We start from the raw sequence: 17,522 nt of genomic DNA, 5'->3' as shown, positions 1-17,522 counted from the left end.
AGCGGAAGGGAAATCCTTCAACCTATGACCAGACCGACCACACCCAAAGCATGCTTCCTTTCCTGCAAGACACTCGCCCGGATGGTTCTTACCACACTTTGAACAAGTTGGAAAAGTCATGTTACCTGAATTACTCCCATGAGACTTAAAGACTGATGCCCTACCTTTTTTATCCTGTCGAAATCGGGGGGATGGAACACTAGCTGACGAAGGTGCTGGGGCTGAAGATCTCTATTGAAACTGTGAGCGATTTCCACCACCCAAATTTTGCTGAGAGTATTCATTGTTTCCTGTTCTAGCCTTTTTATTGTCCTTAGCATGTTCCCTAAGATTGTTTCCTTTAACCTGTTGAGCATGAGTCATAAGCCTAGAGATATTCATATCTTCTAACAACATAACATTCCTGCACTTTGTCTTCACCAAGTCGGATAACCCAAATAGAAACTTACTCATCTGTTCCCTTGGATATGCAACCATATGTGGAGCATACCTGGAGAGTTGGGTGAACTTCAGTCCGTACTCTTGGACTGACATGGTACCTTGCCTCAAATTCATGAACTCCTGAGCCTTAGCCTCCCTAAACTCCCTTAGGATGAACCCATCCATAAAAGCTCCAGTAAAACACTCCCAAGTCACAGGAGCTGCATTCGCTCCCCTATTTTCTTTCCATTGAGTGAACCAAATGTGAGTCACATCCTTAAGCTGGTAGGATGCCAACTCTACCCTATCATTACCGGTCACTTGCATCACTCCAAAGATTTTCTTAACCTCATCAATGATGTTCTGTGGGTCCTCACCAACATACGACCCTAGAAACTCACGTAGGTTCATTTGAACAAAATCTCAAACCCTGGTTGCTGCTGACCCAACATTAGTGTTAGTAGGAACTGGGGCCTACTGATTGTTTTAGTTGGCTACACTCTGAGCCAAAAGTTGGATAGCATTCGAAACCTCATGGTCTGGGATTGGAGGAACTGCATTAGCGTTGCAGGAATTAGCATTCCTTCTGTAAGCTCTACAAGGAGGCATGAATTTGAAATGCAATACGATGAATTAGAATGATAAGTTGGATCATACCTCACGTACGATAAGAGTAGCATGAAAGTGAAGTTTTTCTAAAACACTTCGTAGCCTCACTCTCATTAGATGTGGTGCACTTCTCACCCATGAAAGAGACTCTACTAAGTGTGGCTTCCAAACATCCTAGGACTCTTAAACCTAATGCTCTGATACCAAGTTTGTCACACCCCAAGGCAACCCCCTTGATGTAAACGCGGGACCTAGGATCACGAGTGACCCCAAGCTAACCCTGATCTGGCATATCCTAAGCAAACTGAACATATCTATGAAAAGATGAACTAATGCGAAACCTAAAACATGAGAAAACTGAATGTGGAGAATACCTAATATTGATCTGAATATATATTATGATAGTGTTTAGTGATATAGAACAATCACCCAAATACTAAAGCTGAATCTAATACTATGTCTGAGAAAGCCTATACTAACTAGAGTTGCTGGGACATGCCCCAGCTAACTCTAGCAAACTTGAAACTGAACTAAAAGACTGAAATAGAAAACATGTTTGTTGTCCTCGAAGCATGATAACTCACCACTGATGCTGCTGAGTATGGATCGGAAACCGATCTACGTGTGATCTGAATGCTAAAGACCTGAACCTACATCATGAAAGGATGTAGTGTAGAGTATGTGTCAATACTTGAAATGTACTGAGCATGCATGATATAGAATATAGCTGAACAAATATGTAAGGTTGAACAAAGCATAAATGAGCAATGACATAATCTGAACATAATGTAAATAGTGAATTATAACTGAAAACAATTGAACTGAATGCAATGACCAAGTACTGATTAATAACATAACATGTTAAGACTGAATATTGAAATATAACTGAAAACCTGGTCAAATGCACTAGAGTCAGACTGTGGGAGCTACAATTAACCAACATAAAACCATGTGAGCTAAACGTGGAGTCCAATGTATACGCCCCATCGAAAGGACCCAATATACCTTGCCAGGGGTATAAAGGTATGACTGGCGTGATCACTAAATATGATGCCCATAAAGGAGACTGATAAACCTACAGAGGCACATATGAGGGAACGCTAAAACCTAGTCCAACTCGGTGCTAATCCTACTCCTAACTGGAAATGTATCTAACACAACATAACTGAAATACTAGATAGCTCAATATTATGACATGCAAATCTGAGAATGCAATATTTATGAACTGACAATGTAACATTCAAAACTTGAGCATGTATATCTGTTTGACTGACCTAGCAAGTGTAATTTATGAACTAAGATAATCTACACCACTAGAGTTCTGAATTTCTTGCAAAGAACTAAGCAACGATTTCATGAAAACATGATAATCTGATTAGAAACACCATAACAGCTAAATCACAACCAATATCTAAGGTTTTAGAAACCCCAGGTCTAAGCAAGATATAGTGAATCAAGAATTTAACTGAATTCTAGGGACCTAGTGGATGAAAGGAACTAACTAGTGAAATCTCACATACCTAGTGACAAAATTCACGGAGAAATATTTCAATTTCAGGGCTGGAACTAAAGAAAACCTGATGCGTTCTTGGAATGGTTTGGGTTACCTCTTTTCTCTTCTTTTCATTCTAAGTTTGATGAATTTTGGAAGATAATCATTCTGGGTAAGTTCTAAATAACTTACTAGGCTTAAACTGAGTAAAATGACATAGTTTAGGGGTTGAACACATAAGGGGAAAAGACCAAAATGACCCCATTTAAAATCTGACAGGGGGCGACCACGGGCCCTATGGCGGACCGTCAAAGGGACCACGAACCGTCAAGTGGGTTGTGGTCCTTGGCCAGTGACTACTGGTTCTAGGTGTCCTAACCACGAGCCCTACCACAACTTATGTGAAGGACCACGGACCCTAAAGGCCACCGTGGTTCTTCAGTTGGGTTGGTGGTCTGCTGGTTCAGGTTCATGGACCCTCCCACGACCCGTCATCAAGACCACGACCCGTGAAGGGCTCCATGGTCTGATGCCCTAGATTGGGAGGTTCTGTATGGTTCCTACTAGCCTTCCCAAGGCTCGTGAGGTGGTCCACGTCCCGTGAAGGAATCTGTGGTCCACCACTTCTGGGATTGGGTGTGAACCACAGATAGGTCGACGGACCGTAGCTCCTTTCACGGTTTGTGAGGCCTATCGTGGTTCACCTATTTTTCTGTTGTTCTGGTCTGATAAGTTCTGAGGTGTTATATCTATATCCTGAATGTTCAGTAAATTCCAAGTACGATAGCATACTCTGCGTTACATCCTTTTATGATGTAGGTTTAGGTACTCAGCATCCAAATCACGCTTAGATCGATTCTCGGTCTGCATTCATCAGCTTCAATGGTGAATCATCATATTCGGAGAACAATAGACATGCTTTCATTTTAGTCATTATTTTTAGTTTCAGTTTTGTTTGAGTTAGCTGGGGGCATGTCCCAGCAATTCAACTCAGTTAGAGGTTTTTCAGACATAGTAGTAGACTCAACTTGAGTTGTTAAGTGCTTGTTTTAGTTATCACTAAACTCTTAGTATATTTTATATATTCAGGCTAGTTGGGTTTTTCCCCATTTTTAGATATCCACTATTTTAGCTTTCGCGTAGTATATATTTTACTTAGTTATTTTTAGTATGCTTGATATATGCCAGACTCAGGATTAGTTTAGGGTCACTAGTGATCATAGGTCTTGTGTTACGTCAAAGGGGGTAGCCTCAGAGCGTGACATTATATAAATAAAAAAATTAGCTTATTGTTATAAATTCATTGAATTGTGTGGATTGTCCATTAGATTTATTCAAGACTTAATTGTATTCATGTATATATGCTTCCAATGTGATAAGTTTGGATAACTATGTATCTACTAGTTTGTGACCTTTGGGAGTGATATCTCAACACTATGAATAGAGATATCATTCACCATTTGGATGACACACTTGAATAAGAATAAAAGTCTTCTCCTACATCTACTTCTCGTCTTCTTCTCTTTATACTTGTATTACTTTGATCTTGATTTTATAACACGTTATTAGCACAAATATTCTACCATGGGGAATTAATCTTAAGGTGCTTCTTATATGCCACGAGAGAAGGGCATACGGTAAGAATGAGGTCGGTGGCACAAGGTCATGTCTAGTGGTGCAAAATGGGAGGGTTGGGTAAAATTTGGGTGGTTTGAAAATGGGTCAACATAAAATGGGTAATAATTCAACGCGACCATATTTGATATGGGTAAAAATGGATTGGGTAACAAATGGGTTGGGTAAAATACTAGTTTACCCATATTTTCATGAGTAAATAGTACTCTACTTAAGAATTCGACATGGAGAAAATATTTTAGTCTTTTTTTAGATGAAAAATATTGAAAATGCTTCATTTAGTTTTATTGTATCATAAAAGAAAAAAAAATCCTATAACTTTTCAATATAAAATAAATTTATGTAATAACAAGGGGAAAATATTTTCAATTTCAAAGTAAATGAATATTTGCATTTTAGGACTAAAACATGCTTAATGCACTTTAAGCAATGTCAATACTAATACATGATTTGTTTATTTTACACTATTATTTATTATCCAATATAAAATTAAACAAATAAAAAAATATAATTATAATTAACAAAAGAAATGTATATTTAAAATATATATTTTTGGAGGTCCAAAGACTTTACCTTTTCAATTATAGAGAAAAATAATTAGTTTTATAGAAGAACATAAAAAGGAAGATAAGTTACAATTTTTGTAGTGCTATCATGAATTTTGAGTGAATATAAGTTAGAAGCTTAAACCATTTGGCTAATCCATATTTTACTAATAGTTTATCCATATTTTACCCACATTTTTATGGGTTGAATATGGGTATCAACCCATATTTTACCCATATAAAAGTCACTCACCCAACCCATTAAAATATGGTCGGGTTACCAAAATATGGGCTCATTTTGCCGACACTAGTCATGTCACAGGCCCTTCTAAATATGTCTTAAGTTTGTGCATTTTATTATTTGTCATAACTTATTCATATGATGCGGGATAGTAGCTTATATTGCTTTATCTCTTATAAAAAAATGATTTTATGCAATTATAAATTAGTATATATTGCTTTAAGTTGAATATCTTATATTAAAACATATAGTTTATAAATTATATTTCGTATATATCTTGTTCATAGATGCATATTTTATGGACTTGAGGTGAGTCTTAAAGCACTTTTGACTATGATGTTAATGATTGAGGGTAAGACGATGAATTCAAGTTTCATCGCACTAAGAAGGTAAGACATCAATTTGAATTTTAATGCACCATACTGATAAGATGTTAGGTTCGAGTCTCATAAAATTATGGCCTAATGTGCCTTTTATGGATAAGACATTGAGTTTGAGTCTCAATGCACCATAGTGATGATAAAATGATAACTAAGGCAAAAGTAACATAATTTTGATGAAAATTTTTGAAATTCATCCCATTGAATTTGCTTCATTCCTTGAAAAGAATGTGATAGCAATGTTGATAACTTTGAAACCCGCCAGTTGATTTTCTCCATTCTATCATATGAATGTGGTAGTAGTGAATAATAAGTCTGAAAGACGACAAATGATTGAATGCATGAATAAGGCCGTGGAGGGACATAATTATAATAGCCATCATTGTGGTAATTATAAAAGGAAGAATGACATGAGTTCTTTAAATACTTCTTCAAACTGTGAAAATAATTTTATCATCAAAATGGTATAAAAGGTCATTGGACACGCGGTTATCGTGCGACCTAATTTGATAAGTTTATAAATCCTCCATCAAAAGAAAGAATATAAAGTGATGGTGCACTTAATCTTTCAAAGTGATGTTAAGGTGGGTCATGTAAATATGTCAAATATAAAGGTATGACATGTATAAATGGCTATGGTCAACTCATAAAGAGATTTTGACTTGTAATAAGTATCGTGAATGTTTACATATTCTTGAAAGAGAATGTGGCAAAATATGAAGAAAAAAATATGAATAAGACCATATTCATGTATGGTTGAAAATATGCCACAACTCACCTCTAAGGGAGGTTTGAGAGAAATAAATAAATTTTATTTGACAGAAATGGTCAATGATCGCGTACGTTTATACATCATAAATATTATGGTATGTTTATTGTGAACTACCGAAAGAGCAAAAGAAAGAAGTAATTTTTGCCTATAAAGTTGTGGCCATGACCAAGATAATATTATTGTGTGGCAATACAAATTTTTCATTGATTGTGTACCTATGGTACGACAAAAGTAAAGCAAGAAACATGTCTTGATTGTAATAATTTTGACCATGATAATAATAATATAATTTTCTCATTGAAGGAGATATTCACCATACGGATGGTGTCATGGAATATGTTATAGTACACAAAAATAATTGTAAGCTCTAACGAGTTGTGTTATTATAAGAGGAATAATATTGGGGTTGTAGTAAGTCTCAAAAGAAACTTTTTAAGTTTCGGATGAATCGAAAAGAAAAATTATTATATTGAGACTATAAATTATGAAAAGATTTAATATCTTCATAGTACTACAATCGAAGCGGGTTATAAATATTTATGTAAAAGATTATCATTGTTTTCCTCTTGTTTGTTGTACACAAACATGGGCATGCTTATGGAATCACACGCAAAAGTAAACTATAAGTGTATTGAAATAAATATCAGTTGACTTAACCGATTGGTCATTTTGGTTCCAATGAGATGTAGAATAAATTGAGAATACATGTGGCTATATGTTGAAGAAATACAAGATTCTTCAAGAATTCTAATGTGTTGTTTGTTCTCGTGATAAAATTATCATTGTACCAGCTAAGGTTGGAATGTATTCCCTGAAATTATTTGAAACATATAAAAAGGTGAATATGGGCCCGTTCATATGCCATGTGGACCGTCTACAATTAAATAATTTTGATAGTTACATTTATGTGATGGTCACATGTGCGTTTATTATCCACTTGCAAATTGATTTTTGTAAGGCTTTTTGCTCGAATTATTAAATTATGAGCTTAGTTCCAAATTATAAAATTATGTTGATATTGTTGGTTAGTTTAGCATAAATTGTATGCCTCCAATTATAACTAAATCAATGATTAAGAGAACAAATCTCCCAAAAGAAATTTGGTATGAGATGAATTTATTTAACAAGTAGTAACACTTGTACACATCAAGCCAACAAAGGTCTTCTATCAAATTGGTTCAGGGTCAGGAATCAAATAATTTTCATCTAAAGCGTTGAATGTACGGTTATGATTTAATTGCTCTACCACGCACAAAGATAAATTCTCAAATGTTGTGGGGAAGAATGTTAGATTTTCTAACATTAAGGGGGGGAGATGATTGATAGCTGAAAACTATATGTGAGGTAAATTATGAATTATCTAGATCCTCATTAAAATATGTGAACTTGAAGTTCAAGGGATAATACATTTGCATAATGTTGCAAATCTATTGCCAGATGAATTTACTGACCTTATGTTATAACTCGGCTGCAAATGCTCCAATGAGAAGTCCTTGAAGGAAAGTGTCTTTGATACGCCTGAAGCGTGGTAGACCAATCGATTCCAAATATAAAATTTCTTGAGAAAGCAGAGGAGCAAATGATTAAGATGGTCATGATAATGAGGCAAGTGCTTTAAAGGAGAACGACAACATAACACTTCATTAAACCTTGACAAATGTTCAAGTACATGAAATGATGAAAAATGAAGAGATCTCGATAAGTTATGTCATATTGAAATCGATATCAAATAACCGTCGATGGTAATTTTGATATAAAGTAGAGCTACATGATATAGATCGTGATGAGGATCTTGAATTTAAATTTGTCACATAGTGTGGATAGATAAATGATTGGCCAAATAAAATGCATAATTCAAGTATATTTTGTTTCACTTAGAAAAGTGACGTTTTGAACTGATAGTCCATAAATCAAAGTATAATGTCAGTGGAGTACAAATAAATTATTATGCGATAGTATAACCGTAAGATATCAAGTACGGCTTGTGCCTTGGGGCATAAAGGTTTTTCGCAGAAGTCCTAACATTATTGGAGTTTTTTCTCCCATGGTGGATGCAATGAAGTTTATTTTGATCTGGCAACATATGAAAAACTTCAATGCATATAATGAATAATTGCCATGTCTAGCTAGTCAATGAAGGTTATATAAAAAATCCTTGAAGGATTCAAGGTGCCTGAAGCATGTAAAGGGTTTGAAAGAAACTTTTTCAATAAAGCTTTGAAAATCATTATATGGATTGAAATAATCAAGGAAGAATGGGTAAAAAAATAACCTTATTTTGTCCTTGTGATTTTTATAACAAGGTCAGGATCTAAATTTGTTATAATAGTTATGTATGTTAATGACTTGAACATTATTAGCACTCTTAAAGAGCTTTTAGAAGCCGTTGAGTATCTGAAAAGGGAATTTGAAATGAAAGATCTCGACAAGACAAAATTTTGTCTTGGCCTACAGATTGAGAATTTATCAAATAGAATACCTGCCCATCAATCAACATACACACAAAAAATTTTAAACCGATTTTACATGGATAAATCACATTCATTGAGTACCCCAATGATGGTAAGATCACTTGACATTAATATATATCTATTTCGACCTCAAGAGAAGGATGAAGAACTTCTTGGTGATGAAACTTCATATCTTAGTGAAATCAGGGCACTAATGTACCTTACTAACAATACTTGATCAAATATCTATTTTGTAGTGAGTTTACTGGCAAGATTCAATTCCTCCCCAACAAAAAGACATTGAAATGGTGTTAAACACATACTTAGATATCTTCGGGGGACCATGGACATAGGTTTATTCTATTCCGATAAATTCAAGTCAGAATTAGTTGGTTACGCATGTGCAAGATATCTATCTGATCCGTATAAAGCTTGGTCACAAACAGGCTATTTGCTTACGTGTGGAGGCATAACAATATCTTGGCGATCAATGAAGCAAACATTGGTAGCCATTTCTTCAAATCATGCAAAAATAATAGTCATCCATGAAGCAAGTCGAGATTGCGTTTGGTTGAGATCAATGACCCACCATATTCAGAAAATGTGTGGGTTTTCTTTGAAGAAAAATATACCAAACACAATGTACGAAGATAATGTTGCATGTATAACTCAACTGAAAGGAGGATACATCAAAGGAGATCGGACAAAGCACATTTCACCAAAGTTTTTTTTCACACATGATCTTCAACAAAATAGTAAGATAGAAGTTCAATAGATCCGTTAAAGTGATAATCTTGTTGATTTATTCACTAAGGCATTGCCAACATCAACGTTTGTGAAGTTGAGATACAAGATTGAAATGTGTCGTCTCCGAGATATCAAATGAAGTTTTCATAGGGGGAGTAAAATACGTGTTGTACCCTTTTTCTTAACCATGGTTTTTTTCCCAAGTTTGATTTTCCTGGTAAGGTTTTTAATGAAGCAACATTTAAAGTGTATTATGAGATGTGTGTACTCTTTTCCCTTCACTAGGCTTTTTTCCATTTGGTTTTTCCTAGTAAGGCTTTAACAAGGCACATTATCTATGGACATCAAAGGGGAGTGTTATAAATCTATTGAATTGTGTGGATTGTCCATTAGATTTATATAAGACTTAATTGTATTCATGTATATATGCTTCCAAGGTGATAAGAACCCTTTTGGATAACTATGTATCTACTAGTTTGTGACCTTTGGGAGTGATATCTCAACACTATAAATAGAGATATCATTCATCATTTGGATGATACACTTGAATAAGAAGAAAAGTGTTCTCCTACATCTACTTCTGTTGTCTTCTTTCTCTTTATACTTATATTGCTTTGAGCTTGATTTTATAACACTTATAATATTATTCTTTTCATTGTAAGTAAATATTCCAATAGGAACGTGAAAGGTGGCATTCACATTATTGTCAAACTATGATATTGTTCTCTTTAAAAAAAATAGTTCTATGAGGATCAATTATGTTTATTGAATTTTATGACTTTTAAAAGATTAAATTATTTCATTAAAAATTATTTTATTTAAACACAATTTAATTTAATTATAGCTTTAAACAAATACTAGCTTAGATGTATCAAAACATAATATTTGGATCAATAGAAAAATGTTGTTTGTCATTTAAATAAATATTATATCTATTTTGATGTTTATTGCTATTTTATGTATTATTTTTTATAGAATTTATAATTTACTCTCTCCGTTCCTTTTTAGTTGAAGAAATCGAAAAAAATTAATTAAGATGTGATTGAAGAATATATTTTTTATTAATATTTTAATCTTTATCTCTTTATGTGTCTTTAATTCTAAAAAAATTAATGTTAAGAGAAAAGTTGGAAAAATAATACTTAATAGTCTCTTAATTTTTAAAATTGAAAAATATTTTAAAATAACTATTTTTAGCATATATGACAACTAAAAGGGATTAAGGATATTAAAAGAGTAAAACGTGATGTACACACCAATTCTATACATGCATATCATGTGTTTGAGTTTAGGATTCATTTTACTTAACCTTAATTAATTAACATGTGTTTATTTCATTAAGTCGCATAACCATGAAAATTGCATTAGTTTGATATACACAGTATGTGTAGGTAAGTTTTTACAACATTAATATATTCAACATATCGACGTTAAAATTAATTTCTATAAAATATATGTGACTTCAAAGCATATATATTAATCTTTAATTTATAATTAAATAATTAAAATGTTTATCCGCATTTATAAACACCATAATTAACTTTAGTAATGTTTATCCTCGTTTATAAACTTGAATAAATTACTTCCTCAGTCCATTTTTACTTGTCCACTATATTATCTTGAGATGTCCAACAATACTTGTCCAATTTATAAAATCAATGAATAATTACCATATTGTGTCTATTTTACCCTTGCTATTAAATACTATTCATTTTTCAATGTTTAGATGACTTATATTTAATAGGGAAAATTACGTGAGTTGGCAAACATCCCTAAGTAATTAGTTAATAAGGGTATAATTTAATTTATTTACTGTCAGTAAATATAGTTTCAATTTTTTTGCCATAATTAATGGGACCCATCACCTCTTTGTATACCTAACCAACAAAGTCCTTCATATGCTTTTGTATATCATTTTATACAAAATCAAATTTATCTCTCCTATGCCCATTTCATATCTTTCTCCTAAAATCACTCTTCCACTTCTAATTTGAATTTCGAATTCCACCTTCTCCCTCCCGTCGTGCTTTCACTTTTCGCAGGTAACCGCCAAAATCGTGGGTGAATCCATTTTTTTTCTTTTTTCCTTCTTCAACAATTGTATACTATTATGCTTGTTATTTTTTCATATTTTTTTAAAAAAATCTTTCTTACTTATCAAATTATAAGTTTTTCAAAATCAGAATGGATGATTTATCTCTATCTATGAGGATTACGAGAGTTATGCCATTGCATGTCAATGTTGTTGACAATCCACCTTCATTTTCAATGGGTTTAACTCAGGATTTTGGGGTCAAGGTAGGGTCTCTGGCAAAATCTAAACAAGTTCAAGATGAACAATCTATTGAAGAAATGAGATTCAAGAAAAAAAAATGACCCAATGGCAATTCAGAAAGTCATCAACAATGTGAAGGCTAGCGACATTAAAATTGTTGAAGGAGGAAGTAAGAGAAAAGCCATAAAGAGTGACTCAGAGGAGAGTGGATCTGCTTCATCAGAAATTGACAAATCTGAAGAACATCAGGAACATGATTTGCATGAAGTGTATGTTTATTTTCAGCTTAAATCACATTTTGTATATTAATATTTGTATATTTTGTTAGTTATATACAATTTTATTTTGAAGTCTATGTATAATTTCTGCCTAACTCACACTTGTATATTAATATGCATTTATACAAATTGCTTGAAGTACATATGTATATTTTCTTCTTAAATCACATTCGTAGATTAATATTTATATATTTTGTTAGTTATATACAGTTTTTTATTTTAAGTCTATGTACAGTTTCTGCCTAAATCACATTTGTATATTGATTTGTGTTTATACAAATTGCTTGAAGTATATGTATTTAATGATTTGTATATTTAGTTAATATATAAATATTGCTTGAGGTATTTGTATATTTTGTATATTTAAGTACTATATTCATATACACACTCATATACATATAAATTTATAGTTATATACAAAGAAAATGCAAATACAAATATAGCTTATTTATATAAATGTTTTAGTTTTGTATAAAAGCATATAATAGTATGCGACACTTAATTGAAATATTTTGTATCTTTAATTTTTTTATAGGGAATTAGATTCATGCGCAAACATCCAATTATGTATATTGATATTTATATATTTTGTTAGTTATATACATTTTTTATTTTGAAGTCTATGTATAGTTTCTGCCTAAATCACACTTGTATGTTGATATGTATTTATACAAATTGCATGAAGTATTTATGTATACATATAGGTAATCGTATAAAATACAAAAATTACTCGCATTAAAGAGCACAATTGTATTTGAATCATATACAATACATATATACAAATCGTATCATTCAACTTTTTTCGAACAAAAAAATAGAATAGAATCGTTAATATACGATTTCTCTAATCTTGTATAAACGAATACAAATTTTTGCGAAACATCATAATCAACAAAACAAAAATTATTCGTTATTCAAAATTTTAATTATATACTATACAAATCAATTGTATACTTTCTTGCAGCTTCAAAACATTAAGTTTCCTTGAAAGAAACGATTATCTGGTGTTGAATATACAAAATTATTGATTAAGGGGATGCTTTTGTCGTTTGAGGAAACAAGATGTTATGGACTTTCCATCGTTGTAGTACTCTTTTTTGGAAAAAATATTTAATTTTGGACGTTTAGCTTAAGTCATGGGATTATGTAAATTTCATGTTGCCGTTTTTAGCGCTCGTGATTCAATTTATTTAAAAAATAAAATATTGTATAAATTTTTAACCAAAAATATGTTATGTACAAAATAAATGCTTAATAGCAAACTAAACTATACACATGGAATGTAATTATATAAATTATGCCCATAGAGCGTTATTTTGAAAATTTTGTTTGCCATATATGAAATTTTCCCTATTTAATAAAGGTGGTTTGGTAAAATTACCCTGATCATTTACTACTTTTTAATCTCTGTGCCTAGAGCTATCAAAATGGGTTTGGCCCTCTAGGCCGGCCCAACCCAACACTTGAATTAAATGGGGTTGGACTTAATTTTTTCAACTCATTTAGGAACGAGGCATATTAGTCTGCCTCATTTGGCCTGCTGGCCTCGTAGGCCCAACCCGCAAGCCTTAGAGGTCAGCTTGTAGGCTGTGAATTAAAAATATTTATTATATATATTTTGAGTAATGTTTTATTTGTTAAAATTTTGTCAATGAGTATTTTAAAAATATCAATATAAAATCAAGACTAACTTCTTTACATATCTTTTACATTTTAGGGCAATTAGCCCACTAAATCTTCTTATTAGCCCAAGTCCATTACTCCATTATAACTATGAATCTTTGACCTCTTTTACTTTTGTTTTTTTTGCCTAATTTTCCACTTCTCCTTTATTGTCTTGACTCTTGTTTATGAAAATAGTGATCATGTAATGTATTTTGCTTGGATGAATCTTATGAATATTGTATCTTGGCTATTATGTTTTTGTTTTGTAAATATTCACTGAAGTATGTATAATTCATGAATGAATTTTTATATGTAGTAATGTCGTGTTCATCAGACATCAACGTTCACTCTTTCTAAGAGGAAAATGCTTTCCATTTTTTGGTTGAAGGGTCAACCTGTGGCCCACTTAGGGCTGGATTGGGCTGCTATTTTATAGGACCTTTAATTAAAAGGGTCAGCCCGTTCTAATCCATTTAACTCAATTGGGTTGGATTGGGCTAGCCCATTTTGACAGCTCTATCTGTGCCAAGTAGGGGCATACAAAAATCGAACCGAAAAAAGTGCTATTGATTTATTACTATTGGATTTATTGGGTTAACAATTTTTAAATGGTTTTATAAAAAAACTATCAGGTTATCAGTTCGATCTTGGTTTTTTAATATTGAGTTATTGGGTAAACCGATATAACCCATTAAGACTATAGTAATTACTGCTTTATCCACACATAAATATTTAAATATTAATCTCAATACCTTACTACTTACTATGGTTGCCCTTTAGCCTTCAATTCACACTTCATATTGACTTTGAGTTCACAATTTCACATTATACAAAGTAAAAATTATATTTCTCTTTTTATTACACTTGTATAGTTCATTTGATGTTAGTTATTATTGTTTCTAATTTATTAGCATTTGTAAAGTTATATTATTGTCTTATTGCGTTAAATTATTGGAGAAGTCACATATTTATTTTATAAACATTTTCTTATTAGTTAAATGGAAAATTGATTTTTAAAAATCTTATTGGTTTAACGTATTTAAAAATAGAAAATATATAAAGCGAATTGATAATACATAAAATCGAACTGAACTGATCAATACATAATTCTAATGTCAAGTCAATAGTTGACAATTATTGTTAGATGGAGTGATTAATATTTTTCTCGTTTATCTAAAACAATAATAAAACGTGGGAGCATTAAATTAAAGGACTAAGATTCAATTTAAAATACTAATAAATTTAGTGTTTACTCTTGTCATCTTTGTTTTTTTGCAGCTCTGATTGGTCTTCTACTCTGGTGAGCATTCCCAATTTCGTTTGAGCGGATCCGACACAGATCCAAAGAGGTGAATTTAGCAGGCAGATATGACCATTCAGATTTGGGAGTTGTGAAGGACAATTGGATTGCGGAGTTGATTAAAGACTCTTGTTGTGTGTTTGGACCTTGCTTTCTTGGCACAGTCCCACTTAAATGGCCGCATCCGACTAGCAGACTACTTTGGATTACATCAACAACATATTTTCCAGAGGTCTTTCTTCTCTCTATGAACAAGTTTGTTTGCAGAACAAGGGTTTTAATCCAATGTTGCTCGCTCATGATCTCAAACTGTTTCCCCTTTTCTTTTTATGATGATGTAGTTAGTTTCTGAATTTGACTAATCCCTATTAAATTCGGTTGAATTGGTAATTGTTAATTTGAGACAATTACCTTCACACTGATATCTATCAAGTTTCACTTTAAATGGTTCTTGCTATCACATGGTGTTAGTTTGAAAAAAAAGGTTTGATTTGTAGCTGAGAGATACAACTTTGCTGGTACTATTGACTCATTGAAACAGAATGGAATGCTTCACTTTGGATTTTCTAAACCCTTAAAAGTTCTGGTATTCTTTCTCTTCAGATCAACCATAAAATCCAAAGAGGATGATGAAATTTAATACGTATTATTGAGTTAGTTAGGTTTGATGGGAATAGAAAAATTGCAAACGCTTAAGGTTTTATGTAAAAAGGATCAAGGAGATCCTCCCTCAGTTAGATCAATAGATACTAGAGCTTGTAAGGAACATAAGTATTTCAGTTTTATTTATTTTATCAAACTTCCATTAAGGATGTATAGACGATACTATATGGTAAGGATCTTTGTTTTATTCATCAGTCATTATTGGGAGAAAACCAAGAGGTCTCTGGCCTTTCCTGATTCACTTTGTCTTTGATCAATTTCAACACTTATTGCTCTTTCCTGTTTGAAATCATTTCTCTCTGCTCCTCTTTTTTTTACTTTGGGATTACTGTAGTAAACCCATTGATAAAAATCTGTGATTTTTGTAAACAAGAGGTATGATAAATAGAGTTTAGGGACAAGCATTGGGATTCATAAAGTCCATCATTTATTTGTACCAATGGATCTCGTGGGCTTAAACATGTCTAGAAAACAATAGTTTTCTCAAGATTTGGTTGAAAGTCTCATTCCTTGTCTTGAAATTTTTAGTTGGACTTGGGAAATATAGCGAGGCATTAGATAGGAACTGAATGTTCTGTACAGGGTTATGTCACGTCAGTAACAGTCCTGATCATTTATAGATGGATTCCAAACTTTTTCTCTGAAGTTGGCCGTTGTTCTCTTGTATAATCTATCTTATGAAATATCCAAATGGTAAAGTTAAATGGATAACAGATTGTTCTGTTTGGTGAAAGTTCATTCACGATATTCACTAAAAGGGTGACAGGACGTTGAATTTGGAATAGAGGGAGTTGGAAGCTTTACTTAGGTATTTTGCTCAATTTGTTTTTCAAAATTACTCTTTTGTGTTTACGAGACTTTAAAAACTTAGCTTTTCTATAGTTCTCAAGAAACAGATAAGGAGAAAGAGATGTTATCGAGTTTGCTTATTGCATCTTACATGATCTGCTTATAATATCCTATCATTGCCTTCTTTTTGGTTTTCCACCCAATGTTCGGTATCGAAATTGGAGCCCAATTAAATTTGTATTCACGCTGTAAAGTCCCACATTGGGGGTAAAGCGCTCCCTAACAAAAGCGACTCTGTACCCAAGGGGGCTCGAACCCGAGACCTTTTGGTTAAGAATAAAGGAGTACTTACCATATTAAGCCCTTTCACCCCTAATACGCCTTGCCAATTACATATCCTTAGGCATAATTGTAACTCTTTTAGCATGAATTGCACACAAATTAGTATCCTCAAAGAGACCTACCAAGTACGCCTCAGCAGCCTCCTGAAGTGCAGCCACAACACTGCTCTGGAATCTCAAATCCGTCTTGAAATCCTGTGCAATTTCTCTAACCAATCTTTGAAAAGGTAGCTTTCGGATCAAAAGCTCAGTTCTCTTCTGATACTTACGGATCTCACGAAGAGCCACTGTTCTTGGACGAAAACGGTGAGGCTTCTTCACTCCTCCAGTGGCCAGTGCTGATTTCCTTGCAGCTTTGGTAGCCAACTGCTTCCTTGGTGCCTTTCCTCCAGTGGATTTTCTTGTTGTTTGCTATGTTCTTGCCATTGCTTTGGATCTTCAAGTCTAGAGAGAGAAAAGCTGACGTGTTAATGGTGATTGTGTTGAGGAAGAGAGATGTATATATATCGAGAGAGAGACAGAGATTAGAATAAAGTGGAGGGACAAATCGAAAATTTGAAATTTTAGTGGAAAAATTATTGGTTGCACGAATATGAACCGTTGATTGTGTAGAAATGAATGGTGATTATTTGGTTTCAGATAGGTGACGCGGATTATGATCCATGTGCTTCTGCCCTCTCTAATTTTTATAACACCTTGTTTGGATGGTTGTTGTGTTGTATATTGTTTAGGACATCACCAACCTTAGACCTAGGCGTGTGTATTGGTCGGTTCGGTTTTAAGTATTATCGGTTCGATTTATCGGTTTTAGATTTATAAATATGTTAAACCGATAACCAAACAAATAAGATATTTGTTATCGTTTTTTGGTTTATCGGTTTTGGTCTTTAACGGTTCGATTTTCGATTTAACCAATAAGA

The 17,522-nt window shown here is 32.9% G+C and overlaps 1 protein-coding gene and 1 pseudogene across 1 annotated transcript in view; one reads left to right on the top strand and one right to left on the bottom strand.

The window, feature by feature from the left end:
* LOC125855854 (uncharacterized) overlaps nucleotides 1–17,522 on the top strand; it is a 254,955-nt gene that overhangs the window by 166,666 nt on the left and 70,767 nt on the right. The window lies entirely within an intron of this gene.
* Nucleotides 16,595–17,028, bottom strand: LOC125855027 (histone H3.2-like; annotated as a pseudogene).

Source organism: Solanum stenotomum, chromosome 2, assembly GCF_019186545.1.
Source record: "Solanum stenotomum isolate F172 chromosome 2, ASM1918654v1, whole genome shotgun sequence".
Classification (NCBI taxonomy): domain Eukaryota; kingdom Viridiplantae; phylum Streptophyta; class Magnoliopsida; order Solanales; family Solanaceae; genus Solanum; species Solanum stenotomum.
This window is presented reverse-complemented; position numbering and strand designations above follow the sequence as displayed.